Genomic DNA, 17,684 nt, shown 5'->3' with positions numbered 1-17,684 from the left:
CGCCAGCTAAAATTGCTCCAGGGTCACCAAGAAGTACTGCTATGGAATGGCAAGTGCTTCCTCTCAAAAATGGCTTGCCATCCCAGCCTCAGGCTACTACTTCTGATCTACATGCTTCCTGTTCCTGCTGCTATTTCCTCCTTTCTGTGACTGGTATGGTAGAAACATCCCCTATTTGAACCACAAAGCATTCTATATGTAGAGTCCCACACAGTTCACATGTAGGCTAGTTGAATTGCAAGGGACTGTAACAGTTCAAACAAACAGTGTGGAGCAGGCAGGGGCTCTGAAAATGCCCCATGGTTCAAATGGTGGGAAAAGAAGCGGCAGCACAAGCAGCAAGCAAATAGTTTAGAGGTACAAGTCTGCAGAAGGAGCAGTAAAATAAACTGGGAGCAGTGGGGGAGAAAACAGAACTGGGAAATGTCAGGGGAAGTAGGGACTCTGGTTGAAGGGAAGGGAAGGAAAAGGAACAGAAGAAAGGGATGCAAGAATTAGAAATTAGGAATTGGGGGGACAGCAGAGTCTTGATAGGTGAGAGCAAGTACTCAAGGGAAAAAGGATAAAGACAACCTTAGGATAGTGGGGGGAGGGGGGAAGCAGGTACTTGGGAAAAGGCAAGTGTGGGAATGTGGGGTCCCAGCAATTTGAAAATTTTGAGTGCACTGTATTAAATAAGAATGTGTTTGCCACACTGGGTCAGATCAAAGGTCCATCTAACAGTGTCCAGTGGTCAATCCAGGTCAAAAATCCCCAAATTTTATCACATCCTCTTGCAATGAGTTCCAGAGCTTAACTATGCATTCAGTGGAAAAATATTTTCTACTATTTGTTTTAAATTACTACTAATATTGTAATTTCATGAAGCGTTCCCTAGACTGTACTTTTTGAAAAAAGTAAACAAAATAGATTTAGATTTACCAGTTCCACTCCACTCAGATTTTATAGACATCTACCGTATCTCCCCTCAACTATCTCTTCTCCAAGCTGAAGAGCACTAACCTCTTCAGTCTTTCTTCATATCAGCCCATCCTCTTAATCCAGGCCTCGCCAAATTTTATTAGGGTCTAGAAGACAGAGGGAAACCAAAACTGGGGAGGGCATTCAATTTTGGCCAAAACTGTTAATTTCAGCTGAAACTGAAGCCAAGCTGAAAACGTCCCGTCCCAACCCCTGACCAGGAAAAGCCCCCACTCCCTCCTTCTCCTTCCACCATCTTGCCCCCCCCCCCCCCCCAAAAAAAAAAAAAAACTACTTGGTGGACTACTGGCTAACTGGGGTCGGAGCGATCCCTAGTTGCTTCTTCCCATCAAGTGTTCGCAGTTAAAATGGATGCCACAACTTCGCGCAGCAGTCATGCAAAATTGCTGCTGGAGGTCACAGCAGCCATTTTGGGACTGCAGCTGGCACAGGTAAGAGTGACTACAGATTGCTGCTGCCCATTCTGGCTCCTATCTCAAAATGGCTGCTGCGCCCTCCAGCAGCTATCTTGCAAGACTGCCATTGGAAGTCGGTATTTTGATTGTGAACACAAGATGAGCAAGAGCAACTGGGGATCACTCCTATCTAGGTGACCTTATGGGTCACCTAGATACGATTCTTGATAGAGCTGGAGAGCAGCCGGCTGTCTTGGTACATGTGGATACCAATAACATAGGAGAATGTGGGGAAGCCCTGAAAGCCAAATTTAGGTTGTTAGGTAGAAATCTGAAGTACAGATCTTCCAGGGTAGCATTTTCGGAAATGTTCCCTGTTCCACACGCAGGACCCAAGAGGCAGGCAGAGCTCTAAAGTCTCAATGCGTAGTTGAGATAATGGTGCAGGGATAAGGGATATAGATTTGTTAGGAACTAGACAATATTCTGGGAAATGGGGAGCCTATTCTAAAAGGATGGGCTCCACCTCAACTAGGATGGAACCAGGCTGCTGGTGCTAACGAGGGGGAGCCAATAGTCGCCCAAGAGCACATCTTTCAGTGTGGAGTAAAACAGGACATTTAGGGAATCTCATTAAAGAGGTTTCAATAATGGTGAAAGAAAGCCAGGAGTGTTTAAGGAGAGAGCAGGTTAAAGGATGCAAATTATCCCTATCAACTTCTAAGCAGCTTGTAGATGCAAGGGGAAAAAAAACACAATTTGAAGTGCCTGTATAAAAATGCTAGATGCCTAAAAAATAAGATGGGAGAGAGTATCAAACATATAAACGGCAAGTGACCATACTCACTTGCAAATGTGCAGTACAGACTTCCCTCTCTGTCCCGCCCTCGCGTCAAGACATCAGAGGGCGGAACAGAGAGAGAAACATATGAGCCCATACGCAAGGCCCCCTCCCTGCCCATCTTCAAATCCTTGCTCAAAGCCCACCTTTCAATGTTACCTTTGGCACCTAACCACTACACCTCTATTCAGAAAATCTTGACTGCCCCAACTTGACATTTCGTCCTTTAGATTGTAAGCTCCTTCGAGAAGGGACTGTCCTTCTTTGTTAAACTGTACAGCACTGCGTAACCCTAGTAGCGCTCTAGAAATGTTAAGTAGTAGTAGAATTGTCGGACGCCACCGCTGCCGCCTGGAAAGGAACATCGCGCGAAACAACCTCCACCCTCCCCCCCCCCCCCCGCACTGACCTGACAGCGCCTCTCACCTCCGTGTGGAAGCGCTGCAGGTAGCAGCAGAGTGATCTGCTGCTGCCTGTAGCGCTTTCACATGGAGGTGAGCGACGCTGTCAGGTCAGTGCAGGGGGCCCAGCACAGAGGGGGGAGGGAGCGGTGGCGATGAGGGTAGCTGGACATGGGGGGATGGCAGGGGGAGAGGCCATGGTTGCTGGACTTGGGTGAGAGCAGGGCACAGAGGAGGGTTGCTGGACATGGGGGGAGGCCAAGGGAAAGAGGAGGGTCGCTGGATGGGGTGAGGCCAGGGGAGAGAGGAGGGCTGCAATACTCGCCCGTTTTTACGGGCTTAACGGTTAGTATAGAAATAAATGATGAGGCAGATGTAATAGGCATCTCAGAGACCTGGTGGAAGGAGGACAATCAATGGGACACTGTGTTAACAGGGTACAAATTTATCACAATGATAGAGGGAATCAAGTTAAAGGGGGGGGTTGCACTATATGTTACAGAAGGAATTGAGTCAAACAAAATAAATATTCTACATGAAACAGCAGTGTGGAATCATTATGGATAGAAATTAAATGTGTGAAGGAAAGGAGTATTGTAGGACTGTACTACTATCCACAAGGAAAGAATGGACAAATTAAGAAATGGATACAGTAATTAGGAAAGCTGGCAAATTGGGCAACAGTATAATAATGGGTGATTTCAAATTACCCAATGCTATCTGGATAATCGTTACCATCAGAGAGCGCTAGGGAGATGAAATTCCTAGATGTAATAAATGACTGCTTCTTCAAGCAACTAGTCCAGGAAGTGACAAGAGGGGGAGCCATTTTAGATCTAGTCCTTGGTGGAAAGCAGGGTATAGTATGAGAGGTAACGGAATTAGATCTGCTAGGAAATAATAATAACATGATCAAGTTTGAGCTACTACCAGGAGTGAAGTCACAAAGGAAATCTACTGTAGAAGCATTTAATTTTCGAAAGGGTAATGAAAGAACTCAAACATGAAATTGCTGATCTGCTGTTAGTAATCTGTAACCTGTCATTAAAGTCGTCTGTAGTACCTGAAGATTGGAGGGTGACGAATGTAACGCCAATTTTTTTTTAAGGGTTCCAGGGGTGAACCAGGGAATTACAGACTGGTAATGTTGACATCAGTGCCGGATAAAACAGTGGAAACTATCATAAAGAACAAAATTACGGAACACATAGATAAACAAGGTTTAATGGGACATAATCAGAATGGGTTCAGCCAAGGGAAGTCTTGCTTCACCAATTTGTTTCATTTCTTTGAAGGCATGAATAAACAAATCGATAAAGGTGAGCCAGTTAATATTGTGTGTCTAGATTTTCAGAAAGCTTTTGACAAAGTTCCTCATGAGAGAGTCCTGAGAAAATTAAAAAGTCATGGGATAGGAGGCAATGTTCTGTTGTGGATTAGGAATTGGTTATTAGACAGAAAACAGAGGGTAGGGTTAAATGACCAGTTCTTTCAATGGAGGAGGGTGAACAGTGGAGTACCGCAGGGATCCATACTGGGACCAGTGCTATTTAACATACTTAGAAATTATCTGGAATTCGGAAAGACAAGCAAGGTGATTAAATCTGCAGAGGACACAAAACTATTCAACGTTAAAACACCTGCGGACTTTGAAAAATTGCAGGAAGGCTGGGCATTCAAATGGCAGATGAAATTTAATGTGGAGAAATGCAAAATGAGGCACACTGGGAAGAACAATCCAAATCCTAGTTATCTGATGCTAGGGTCCACCTTAGGGGTAAGCATCCAAGAAAAAGATCCAAGTGTCATTGTAGACAATACAATAAAATGTTCTTCCCTGTGTGTGGCTGCAGCCAAAAAGCAAACAGGATGCTAGAAATAATTAGGAAAGTGATGGTAAATAAGACCAAGAATACTATAATGCCTCTGTATCACTCCATGGTGCGAATGCATCCTGAGTATGTGTTCAGTTCTGGTCACCGTATCTCAAAAAAAGATCGAGTGGAATTAGAAAAGGTTCAAAGAAGAGTGACCAAAATGATAAAGTGGATGGAACTCCTCTCGTATGAGGAAAGGCTGGAGAGGTCAGGGCTCTTCAGCTTGGAACAGCTGAGGGGAGATATGATTGAGGTCTACAAAATCGTGAGTGGTATTGAACGAGCAGAAGTGAAATCGATTTTTTACTCTTTCAAAAAGTACAAAGACTAGGGGACACTCAATTAAGTTACATGGTAATACTTTTAAAACAAATAGGAAGAAATATTTTTTCACTCAACTAACAGTTAAGCTCTGGAACTCTTTGCTGAAGGATGTAGTAATAATGGTTAGCATATCTGGGTTTAAAAAAAGGTTTGGACAAGTTGCTGGAGGAAAAGTCCATAATCTGCTATTGAGATAGACATGGAGAAGCCACTGGGATTGGTAGCATAAAATGTTGCTACTATTTGGGTTTCTTTCAAGTACTTCTGACCTAGATTGGCCACTGTTGAAAGCAAGATACTGGGCTAGATGGACCATTAGTCTGACTTAGAATGGATATGACTAGCCAGCAGAGCGCCAGGGAGGTATGGGTAGGCCGGAGGGGGGGGGGCGGGGGTCTTGTGTTCAGGGGGTGGAAAGAGGGAGGATGAGGGAGCGGAGAGGAGAATGAGGAGAGCCATGGGACTAGAAAAGGTTTTGGTTTCAGCCAAAAGTGCACAGGTATTTTCAGCCGAAATAAGGCAGAATGCGGACTTCGAGCTGGTTTTGGAACCAAAGCTGAAACCAAAATTCAGCTTGCCTCTACTAGAAGCCAGCCTTGGAACGAATTGATTTATGTATACTTATAAATCACATGCTCATAATGTGCTCAATGTGATGTACAGAAAGCTTATTACAGTAGCAGAGAGGCTACTGCTCTCTCAATTTTCCACCCACCTGCAGTATATCTGGCAATGAAGAGAGGCTTTAGGATGTGTGCTAGGGCAATGGGGGACAGCTTATAGCTACAGTTGTTAAGGGTGGATGTGACAATATACCCCCCCCCCCCACCTACCCCCAAGAAACTACAGCCTTAGACCCTCTGCAATGCCCATCTGTCCCCAGCAACTGCAGTTTTTACCTCTCCCCACTGCTTATCTACCTGCTCCCAGCAGCTGTAGCCTAAAACTACTCCAGGGAGAATTCTGTACAAAAAAAACTGAAAATTCTTCAAATTTCTGCACACTTTATTCGTAATATTTTTGTGCAGATAGCGTGATTTCTGTGGGGATCCCCTCCATGTCTCAGGGATCCCATGGGGATGAACCCAGGTCCTTCGGAAGTGCCTTCCCTCATCCGAGTGCCCTCCCGGCACATACCTAAAGGTACCCGGGTGGTCAAGTGGCTTCTTTTAGGGAGGAAAGATCACCATTCTTTCCTGCCCCTGCTTTTTTAAAATGGTTGCCTTTCGCGGAAGTCATGCAAGGTCACCACTGGAAGTCTCGGCAGCCATTTAAAAAAAGTGGAGACAGCGGGAGGATCAGTGGCAGTGGGCAGGAAAAGATTGGGTACGAAACACCCCCATCCCAGTTTCCAATGCACTTTCATGCAGACCTCCACCCAATTTCCCATGGAACAGACATACAACCTCATCCATCTTTTTGTTTTCCAGCCCCTTCCATGCACCCACACTCCATCCACCTTTTTCCAGACCCCCTCCCTGCACTCACCCATCTACATTTTTCCATACCCCACCCCCTGCACACTCACCGGTCCAGCACAGTAGGAGCAGGAGCTGCAGAGCCGCACATCGGGCTGCTTTCTGCTCCTCTGCTGTCCCGGGCCCAACTGTTCCTTTGAACCAAGTGGGCCTTTGTATCGCTGCAGCAGAGGAGGAAGCAGCACAATCTGCGACTGTGCATCTCCTCCTTCTACGCACTGGACCAGTGAGTGTGTAGGAAAGGTGGGAGTCACTTTCCAGCTGCCAGTGTCTGTGCTGCTCTGCCTGCAAAGGCAGACTGCACACAATTCTGCAGAATTCTGTGCAGTCTGTGGAGGTGGGCAATTCTACACAAATTCTGTGTTGTATAGTAGCGCAGAACTCTCCCAGGAGTATAAAACCTCTCTTCATCACCTACACAGCCATCCCAGTAGAAACATTGCTGTCACATCCCCACCCCCACCCCCAGCATGAGCCTCTCTGAATCCCTCCTCCTAACCCCACCCCCAATTCCTCTCTCCCCACCGACAAAAAAGAAAAAAAAAAAAAAGAGAGAGAACCTTTTTAAAAATTTTGTGCACCAAAACGCGCATCCCTCCTGGCAGCCACATCCAGCCTGTAATGTCGGGCAAAGGAGAGCTTAGAAGCCCATGTTGCTGCACTGCATATCTCTTGAAGAGAGAGTGCTCCAGTTTCAGCCCAAGAGGAAGAAATCGCTCTAGTAGAATGTGCCTTAAAGGCTACAGGCGGAACCCTGCCGGCCAGCAGATAAGCTGAAAAGATAGATTCTTTGAGCCAGCGGGCAATAGTGGCTTTAGACGCTGGAGACCCTCTGCGAGAACTGGATAGCAAAACAAACAGATGATCAGAAGTCCTGAAAGAGTTAGTAACTCGCAGATACTGCAGCAGAGTCCTGCGCACATCCAAAAGGTGCAGCTGCCCAAAAGATTCTGGAAACTCTTCCTCTGAAAAAGAGGGCAAGAAAATAGGCTGGTTTAGGTGAAAGGCTGACACCACCTTAGGCATAAAGGAAGGCACGGTCCGAACCGTGACTCCGGACTCTGAAAATTGCAGAAATGGGTCTCTACAGGACAGCGCCTGGAGCTCTGACACCCGTCTCGCCGAGGTAATGGCCAACAGAAAAACGGCCTTTCTCCGATGCTCGCCGAAGCGGCTCAAAAGGAGATGCCTGCAGGGTTTTCAAAACTAGCCCCAGGTTCCAAGCTGGACAGGGTGCTCGCACTGGAGGTCGGAGCCGAAGCACCCCTCTAAGAAACCGTGCCACATCTGGGTGAGCAGCCAAAGACACGCCTTCCACCTTACCACGAAGGGAGGCCAACGCTGCCACCTGCACCCGCAGGGAATTATAGGCCAAGCCTTTTTGTACACCTTCCTGCAAAAAGTCCAGAATCGGCGAGACAGGAGCCCGCATTGGAGCAATGGCTCTGGAAGCACACCAAGACTCAAACAGGCACCAAATCCTGGCATAAGCCACGGAAGTGGACCGCTTGCGGGCTTGCAGGAGAGTGGAAATAACTTTATTGGAATAACCTTTATCCCTCAATTGCGCCCTCTCAATAGCCATGCCGTAAGACCAAAGCGGCTGGCGTCCTCCGTGGCTACCGGTCCCTGAGTCAACAGGTTCGGTACCAGAGGTAACGGCAGAGGAACCTCCAGGAGCATCTGTCGGAGGTCTGCATACCAAGGTCTCCTTGGCCAATCCGGGGCGATGAGGACCACTTCTCCTGGGTGCAGCCTAATCCGCAAGAGCAGGCGCCCTATCAAGGGCCATGGGGGAAACACATAAAGTAAACCCGGAGGCCAGGGTTGAGCCAAGGCATCCAACCCCACCGAGCGAGGATCTCTCCGTCTGCTGAAGCAGCACGGGACTTTGGTATTGGCACTTGTCGCCATTAGATCCATCAGGGGCTTGCCCCATTTGGCACAGATCTGCAGGAAAACTTCGTCTGCCAGATTCCATTCTGCTGGATCGATCTGATGCCTGCTCAGATAATCGGCCTGCACATTGCTCTGACCTGCAATATGAGCTGCCGACAGACACTGAAGATGCAGCTCGGCCCAGTGGCAAATCAGTTCGGACTGCGCGGCTAGTGCTCTGCACCTTGTTCCGCCTTGTCGATTTATATAGGCCACCGTTGTCGTGTTGTCCGACATCACTCTGATAGCCAAACCTTCCACGGTCACTTGAAAGGCCAGAAGCGCCTGAAACACCGCTTTCAACTCTAGGCGGTTGATGGACCACTCCGATTCCTCGGGTGTCCATAGACCCTGGGCATGCTTCCCCTTGCAGTGTGCGCCCCAGCCCTTCAGGCTGGCATCTGTTACCACCAGGCACCAAACGGGGAGCGTCAGCGGCATTCCTCACTGCAGCATGCTGTCCGACAGCCACCACTCCATGCTGAGTCGGGCCGCAGGGAGCCAAGTAAGTCTGCATTGGTAATCCTGAGAAAAAGGAGACCATCTCCGGAGTAGGGAATACTGTAGAGGTCTCGGGTGCGCTCTCGCCCAGGGTACCACTTCCATCGTGGCTGTCATCGATCCCAGCAGCTGGACAATGTCCCAAGCTCGCAGGCGGGGCATCCTCAGGAGCAGACGGACCTGATTCTGAAGCTTGCACCGCCTTAGCTCGGGTAGGAACACATAGCCCGAGACTGTGTCGAACCTGGCCCCCAAAAACTCTAGAGATTGTGAAGGGGACAGGTGACTTTTGGCCATATTGACGACACAGCCTAGAGATTACAGTACTGAGAACACTCTGGCTGTAGCTTGTAAGCTCTCTGTTGCAGAGTCTGCTCTGATGAGCTAGTCGTCTAGGTACGGGTGAACCCTGATACCTTCTCGCCTGAGAAAAGCAGCTACTACCACCATTACCTTCGAAAAGGTTCGGGGAGCTGTGGCGAGGCCAAAAGGCAAGGCCCTGAACTGGAAATGTTTTCCCAACACCGCAAACCTCAGAAACTTCTGGTGCGGGGGCCAAATCGGTATGTGCAAGTAAGCTTCTTTCAGGTCCAGAGACGTGAGAAACTCTCAGGGATTCCATGTGGAAATGCCGCACTCTCAGGGACTTGTTCACTTCTTTTAAGTCCAGAATAGGGCGAAAGGACCCACCTTTTCGCGGCACCACAAAGTAGATGGAGTATCGGCCGCAGCCTTGCTCGGCGGGAGGCACCGGGGTCACTGCCCCTAACTGAATCAGACCTTGTACAGCACGATTTACAGAGCCCTGCTGCTGATTTGCACTTGCCACAAGTGGAACAGCGCTTTACATTGTCCGCAGCCATCGCCAAAAAACGGCGGTAAAATCCAAGATGGCGGTTTCGCGCCAAAATCGCCCCGATCGCGGGCCCACCTCGGAGGAGTTGGAAAACACTCTTACTTCAAAGGATCTAGTGTACAACTGCGATCCTGCTGAAAATCAGGTCAAAAACCTCTGTTCCAGTGTCTCTGCGTTTAAAAACGCGACGCGACTTTTTTTTTTTTTAAGCTGTGAGGAAAGCAGAGGTATTGAAGACTCCGGAGGCTCAGATGAGTGGGAAAGGCAGGGAAAGGACGAACCTATATGCCTGCATCCACTGTTGGTGGGTAAGGACAGGGAAAGCAAGGCAATATGTCCACATCCACAGAGGTATTGGTAAGGCAGGGAAAGGGCTAACCTATGTGCCTTTAAAGTGAGGCTGCTATAGCCTCCAACACCCCGGTTAACAACTGGCAAGCCAGGAACCACCTCCCGGCAGATTTTTCTGGAGCTCGAACAAGCTGCAGCCACCCTGCTAGGGGAGATAGAGAATACTGAAGAGGCAGTGGAGCTAGCTGGCCAAGAGGGCACTGTGAAAGTGTGAGTGCTCTCTATCTTCCCTGCTGGTTGATGGACATAACCCATACGTAATGGCTTCATCTGCTTGATGACAAGGAAACTGGCTTTAGCACAAGCGTGGAAGCAGCCTGGTTTGCCCTCTATATCTCAGGTTCTACAGAAATTGGACTTTATTTTTCAAATGTTCAAGTTGACAGCGTTGCAACACAGATGACTAACTTTTATGAGGTTTAGCAGCTCCATGAAACTTGGAGAGCCTTGCCTCATCCAGCCTGTCCATAAGGTCCTTTTTCTTTATAGCATTATTTGTGTGTCTAGATATAGCACTTTGACACCACTTTGTCCTGGGACTGTTCTGATAGATGGCATGTGCTTCTAATTGTGTTTTGCATTACAATAAAAATTATATTTGGAAAAAAAAATACTAGATTTTTCCAGGGATCACCGCTGTTGAGCAGAGGTCAGAATGCTATTATTCAATTTGACCTCTCCTTGGTATTCAATTTGGTCGATCATGATCTTTATTATCCAGGTTGAGTTACTTGGGTATTGGTGGATGTATTATGTCTTAGTTCAGGGGTTTTCTATGCACATGAAGTTATGTGGTGAAAAGAAATGATAGTTTCTCTACGAGGTTGTGGCATTACTTGGGCTCAGTGTTCTTTCTTCCTTTGTATAATATTCTGCTGTAACCCTTGGGTAAGGCGCTAGAACAACTTAAAACAGAATTTTTATGATATCACCTTACTGTTACTGGTTTCACACAATTGGTCTTTCATCTTTAATGATATTTCCAGTCTTGTCTGACTAATCGAACATTGAATTACTAATCATTTAAAGCTTAAACAGGAAAAGACTAAGTTTCTGTGGTTAAGATATCAAACACAAATTTCCTCAAATTTTTCAACTGGTTCAGAGTCCTTTGTTTTTGAGAATTCCTCTAAGAGTTTGGGAGTAGAGGTTGATAGTTTAATGACATTTTCTGGTCAAATAAAACTTAATACGGAAATCCTTTATTTGATGCAGAAGTTACGGCCCATCCGTAAATATTTTGGGTTTGCTGAATTCAGATTGTTGGTTCAAACTTTGATACTTTCTAGAATAGACTACTCTAACATCATATTTTATATATACAGTGCACTCCATTTAAGTGCATGTCGGATAAGCACATGCTCTGTTTAACTGCATGCCGTACTTCGGTCCCGTTTTTGGTGCCATCAATTTCTATGGGGACAAACTTCGGTTTAGCGCACCACTGATAAGTGCAAGATTCGCTTACATGCATGGTTTAAGACAGCTCCTCTGCAGGGAAGACTCCGCATAAGTGCACACATGGAATATGGAAGCCGACTGGCGCGTGACAACCAATGAGATTTCAAATTTACTGCCCCTTTAGCTGCCACAGGCAGAATAAGCAAAAGAATGTAGTTAGAGTATACAATGGGGTCGTCATCGTGGCTGAACGAATAGAAGTTCTTTAAAAATTAGAAAACAAACAGTCAAGCATCTACTGCTAAAGAATATGGCAATCCCAGTCAAATTTCACGTGTCTTGAAGCAGAAAGACCAGCTTCTGGAAGACTGGCAAAACAATACAAATCCACAACGGAAACAAAAACAGGCGGGAAAAGCTGAGGAGGTAAGATGCTCCTCTTCAGTGGTTTTCTCGAATCAGGAGCAGTTTCCTGTCAGTGGTCCACTGCTTATGGAGAAAGCTAACAAGCTAGCTGAAAGTCTTGGACTAACTGAATTCAAAGCCACTGTTGGATGGTTGGAAAGATGGAAGGAGAGGAACAGCATAACATTCAAGAAACAGCATGGTGAGAAACAAGACGCTGATGACTTTGGTGCTGAAAATTGGGTTGTTTCAGTTCTTCCTACCATCTTGAATGAGTTTGTTTATTTATTTATTTTGTTGCATTTGTATCCCATCTTATCCCACCTCTTTGCAGGCTCAAAGTGGCTTACAATACATCATGAACAGTGGAAGAATGTTAGTAAATAAACATTTAGTATTGCAGGGTTCTGGTCAGCATGATGATAATAAAACAAAGTAATAGTATACAAGCAGATATTAAGAGACAATTCTGAATATACATAGTAATATAGTAGATGACGGCAGAAAAAGACCTGTACGGTCCATCCAGTCTGCCCAACAAGATAACTCATATTTGCTACTTTTTGTGTATACCCTACTTTGATTTGTACCTGTGCTCTTCAGGGCACAGACCGTATAAGTCTGCCCAGCACTATCCCCGCCTCCCAACCACCAGCTCTGGCACAGACCTTATAAGTCAGCCCAGCACTATCCTCGCCTCCCAACCACCGGCTCTGGCACAGACCGTTCAAGTCTGCCCAGCACTATCCCCGCCTCCCAACCATCAGTCCCGCTTCCCACCACCGGCTCTGGCACAGACCGTATAAGTCTGCCCAGTACTACCCCCGCCTCCCAACCACCAGCCCCGCCTCCCGATCTTGACTAAGCTCCTGAGGATCCATTCCTTCGGCACAGGATTCCTTTATGCTTATCCCACGCATGTTTGAATTCCGTTACCGTTTTCATTTCCACCACCTCCCGCGGGAGGGCATTCCAAGCATCCACTACTCTCTCCGTGAAAAAATACTTCCTGACATTTTTCTTGAGTCTGCCCCCCTTCAATCTCATTTCATGTCCTCTCGTTCTACCGCCTTCCCATCTCTGGAAAAGGTTCGTTTGCGGATTAATACCTTTCAAATATTTGAACGTCTGTATCATATCACCCGTTTCTCCTTTCCTCCAGAGTATACATGTTTAGTTCAGCAAGTCTCTCCTCATACGTCTTGCAACGCAAATCCCATACCATTCTCGTAGCTTTTCTTTGCACCGCTTCAATTCTTTTTACATCCTTAACAAGATAAGGCCTCCAAAACTGAACACAATACTCCAGGTGGGGCCTCACCAACGACTTATACAGGGGCATCAACACCCCCTTTCTTCTGCTGGTCACACCTCTCTCTATACAGCCTAACAACCTTTTAGCTATGGCCACCGCCTTGTCACACTGTTTCATTGCCTTCAAATCCTCAGATACTCTCACCCCAAGATCCCTCTCTCCGCCCGTACCTATCAGACTCTCCCCGCCTAACACATACGTCTCCCGTGGATTTCTATTCCCTAAGTACATCACTTTGCACTTCTTCGCATTGAATTTTAATTGTGAAACCTTAGACCATTCTTCTAGCTTCCTCAGATCCTTTTTCATGTTTTCCACTCCCTCCCGGGTGTCCACTCTGTTACAGATCTTAGTATCATCCGCAAATAGGCAAACTTTACCTTCTAACCCTTTGGCAATGTCACTCACAAATATATTGAACAGAATCAGCCCCAGCACCGATCCCTGAGGCACTCCACTACTCACCTTTCCCTCCTCCGAGCGAATTCCATTCACCACCATAAATGGGCGAGTTGTGCATATTCACATTGGTTGATCTTTGTGGTAGGCTTTATTAAAGAGATGGGTCTTCAGTAATGAGCAGAAGTTCGTTCTTTCGTAAATCGATTTCAAGCTGCGTGGCAGTGCATTCCATAACTGCGTGCTCAGGTAGGTGAAGTTTGACGCATGCATTAGTTTGTATTTCATTCCTTTGCAGCCGGGGAAGTGCAGATCAAGGAATGTGCGGAATGATCTTTTGGCATTCCTAGATGGTAAGTCAATCAGGTCTGACATGTAAGCTGGTGCGTCTCCATGGATAATTTTATGAACTAGTGAGCATACCTTGAAAGCGATACGTTCCTTAAGTGGGAGCCATTGTAGGTTTTCTCTTGACATTTTCAATGCTGACGAAAACAGTCTCTACTGGAGAGCAATTCCTGATGGAATCAAACATGCTGAAACTACTGAAGGTAAAACGTGAAGGACCAACTGACGATCCTCCTTTGCTGCAATATGGATGGGAGTGAGAAGTTGGAACCTCTCGTCATTGGAAAGAGCAAACAGCCCCGTTGTTTCAAGAAAGTTAAGCGACTTCCTGTGTCATACGAGACTACCGCAAATTCATGGATGACTGGGGAAATTTGGAAGCAGTGGCTAAAGAAGTTAGACACTAGAATGAGGCACAAAAGCGTCAGATTTTGTTGCTTTGTGATAATTGTGCTGTACACAGAGAAGATGTCAGACGTCAACAGGTGGTCTTCCTGCCACCTAACACTACCTCTCTGATCCAACCTATGGATCAGGGCATAATAGCCAATTTCAAACAACATTATCGGGCTCTTGTGCTACGTCGTCTGATGAGCGTTATGAATGACCAGACTGGCAACGATAAACGTGCTGTTGAACTGGCTCATAATCTATCACTGTTGGATTCCCTACATATGCAGAAAGAAGCCTGGAATCATGTTACACAGGCAACCACTGTGAACTGCTACAAGCGGACAAGCTTTGTTAAGGATGTGGAAAGGGACAAAACAGATGCAGCTGTTGCAAATGTGTCAGATGAACAGGTTATTGACATCCCAGCCGGTGTTACTGAAGAAGGAGTTTCATCGCTACGTAGCTATTGATTATGATCTACAAACAGCTGACGACAGCAGTGATGTGAAGATATGCGCCTACACGCAGGCAACAACGGCGGATGATGAAACAGAGGATGAAATGAGCAGCAAGGCAGATGCTGACAAAATTCAACAACCTCCACCTGTCACTTTTGCAAGAGCGCTGGAGAGCATCAACACCGTGCGCGTCTATCTGGAGGCCACTGGATATCAGTGCTATGACAGTTTTTACCATCTGGCAGACGTAGTCTATGGAACTCATAGACCCATTACTGTACAGAGGACTATAACTGATTACTTCAAGTAAGCCTGTCAGTTAACGGAGACTTTATACTGTACATATGTTTATCAGATGTCAAGCTTCTTTGGGTCACAACGGTTAAGTGCACGCTCCAGTTAACCGCATGCATTTCTTTGGTCTCAGACCCTTGCACTTAAGCGGCTTGCACTGTGTGTGTGTGTGTGTGATATATATATACGTATATATAATATATATACACACACATATATACATATACACACATACACACATATATATACAGGATCTCTAATAGAAGTCAACTAGTGCAGAATATAGCAGTTCAGCTTATATTTTCAGCCTCTAGATAACAATCGGTTATTCAATTGCTGATGGAGTTACTTTGGCTTCCTGTAGAGGCCAGAACCCAATTTAAGCTTTGTGCTTTTATCTATAAAATCCTGAATGGCTACTGCCTCTTTATCTTTGTGACTGAGCTAGTGTACTTCATATCAACTCTTCTTACAATACTTGTAATTTTACATTTTCCCCTCTGTCAGACAACTCAAATTTAGGTCTATATTTAACTCTTCTCTTTATTATCAGTCTGCTTTATTGTGGAATTCTCTACCACTGGGAATACAAATTGATTCTAGTTATTTGACGTTTTGAAAAACTTTAAAAACTTGGCTATTTGGTATACATTTTGTGTCTAATTAACCAATTACTATTGTTTGGGAATATGTAATTTCCTGAATTTTGTTTGGTCAGTCTCTTTTTATTGTAATCCACATTGAACCATCCAGGTATTTGTGAACTAGAAGCAAAGTATAACATAATAAACAAAATTTAGTTTTCTCTACCTCCACCTGCTGATAGGAAGGGATAACACCCACTTGTGCAGAACAGTGTAGCAAGATGCTAAGGAATATTTTTTTGCCTTGAGATTAATTTTGTGAACACCTTTTTTTGGATACGATCAACTACATTCACCTGTCCTTTTATTGGTAATTAAAAGGTTAAATTATTGAAATAAGCTTTACAAGGTAGCAATTTATTCACTATAAGCTGCTTGAGACCAATTCAAAATACACCCATCAAATTGTTCTTCAATATAAAAGGATTCAATCATATTTATTTATGATATTTATATCTTGCATTAGTCAATATAAAATTCAGATTCAATGTGGCTTACATAACAATTAGAAAAGCATGAACATTTTCAAATATATTAACAGAAAGTAAAATACATCATATAATGTTAGACCAGTAAAACTTGAGTTAGGACCAGATTAAATTAAATAGTGATTTAAGCTAGATAATTGAAATATGGAGGAAAATGGTAAAGGGCTAGGATTAACTAGGATAAACGATTATGAAATATTTCTTATACCCCATTTAAATTAAAACGACTCAATTTAGTTACCCATGTCACCAGTCTTACCAGATTCTCATGTGTTCTACATGTTACTTGTGTTTTACCTAATTGACAAGTTTATGTCATGCTTCCCCCCCTTTTTTTTTCCAGATTAACAAATATATTAAACAAGCTGGTACCAGTACTCATGTTCGGGGCACATTAATATTCACCTCTCTCTCCAGTGGCAAAACTGCTTGCTGAGAAAGCTATTATAGCTAACTGATCACAGAACATTTCAGTATTCAAGTAATACCTGAAAACCACACTATACCAATGTAAACAAAAGTCTCACTCTTCCTTATAGCATGTAGGAAGGTCAGATCACAAAAGATAAAGACTATAACAAAGCTAGGTAGTGCACCAAGTCTTCAGATGTGCAGTTTCATCTCTGATCAACTAGAAAGCGGGGTAACTAGTACTTTCTCCCACACAGATTCCACCACACTTGTTCTAGCCGTACACCATCTCTCCCATATGACATTTCTAGAGAATGACACCGGGACAAAGTTTGTCCCCGTCCCATTCCCACAGGCCCTGTCTCTGTCCCCATCTGCAGAAGCATCCAACACTTATGATTTTATATTTAAATCTTTTTACTAAAGTATAAAAAGGAACAATATGCTATGCAACTGTTGTTTATAAATCACAAACACAAAACAACAACAAGCAACTACAGAAACCCCACCACCATCCTCTAGCTTTCCAACCCCAACAATAGCTGACTTCTACTACCCCAAGGAATCCTAATCCACACTCTTAAAATGTTCAGGGGTACAAAATACAACCCGATCTATATGACCTAGCGGGGGAGAAAAATGCCCTATGAAGCACTTTTATGATTTTTTAATCTGTGGATGAATAAGTCATTAACAATCTCAGGATTCAGACTAGCTCTCCTGTCTTCCACAGTCCTTCCTGCAATAGAAAATGTCTTCTTAGAAAATTTGCTGGTAGCAGGAATGTACAGGATCCCCCATGCAAATTTTGCTAATTGTGACCAGCATGGGAACAAAGTTTGTCCCCGTCCCCACGAGATCTGTCTGCGCCGTATCCCTGTGGTCTCTGCCCCCATCCCCGTGTCATTCTCTAATCTCTACTACAAGAAGAACACTGGCGTCCTGTACTTTCCTGGATCAAATACAAGACTGGTTTTCACTCATGGTTTCCTCATTAACTTACTCATTCCATATCAACCATCTCAAATTCTTAGATCCTCTCAGAGCGATCTGCTTATCATCCCTCATCATATCTACATCAGCACCTTCAAAAAGATATAAACAGGATGGAGTCGGTCCAGATGGTGGCTACTAAAATGGTCAGTGGTGCTCATCATAAAACATATGGGAACAGACAAAGATCTC

General features: G+C 45.1%; 1 protein-coding gene across 6 annotated transcripts in view; it reads right to left on the bottom strand.

Annotated features, from left to right (window-relative positions):
- Positions 1-17,684, bottom strand: part of PRPF4B (pre-mRNA processing factor 4B) — a 201,507-nt gene that overhangs the window by 175,513 nt on the left and 8,310 nt on the right. The gene's annotated exons all lie outside the window — the stretch shown is intronic.

This window comes from Microcaecilia unicolor, chromosome 1 (genome assembly GCF_901765095.1).
Source record: "Microcaecilia unicolor chromosome 1, aMicUni1.1, whole genome shotgun sequence".
Lineage (NCBI taxonomy): Eukaryota > Metazoa > Chordata > Amphibia > Gymnophiona > Siphonopidae > Microcaecilia > Microcaecilia unicolor.
The sequence above is the reverse complement of the archived record's forward strand: the minus strand, read 5'-3'. Positions and strand labels throughout refer to the sequence as shown.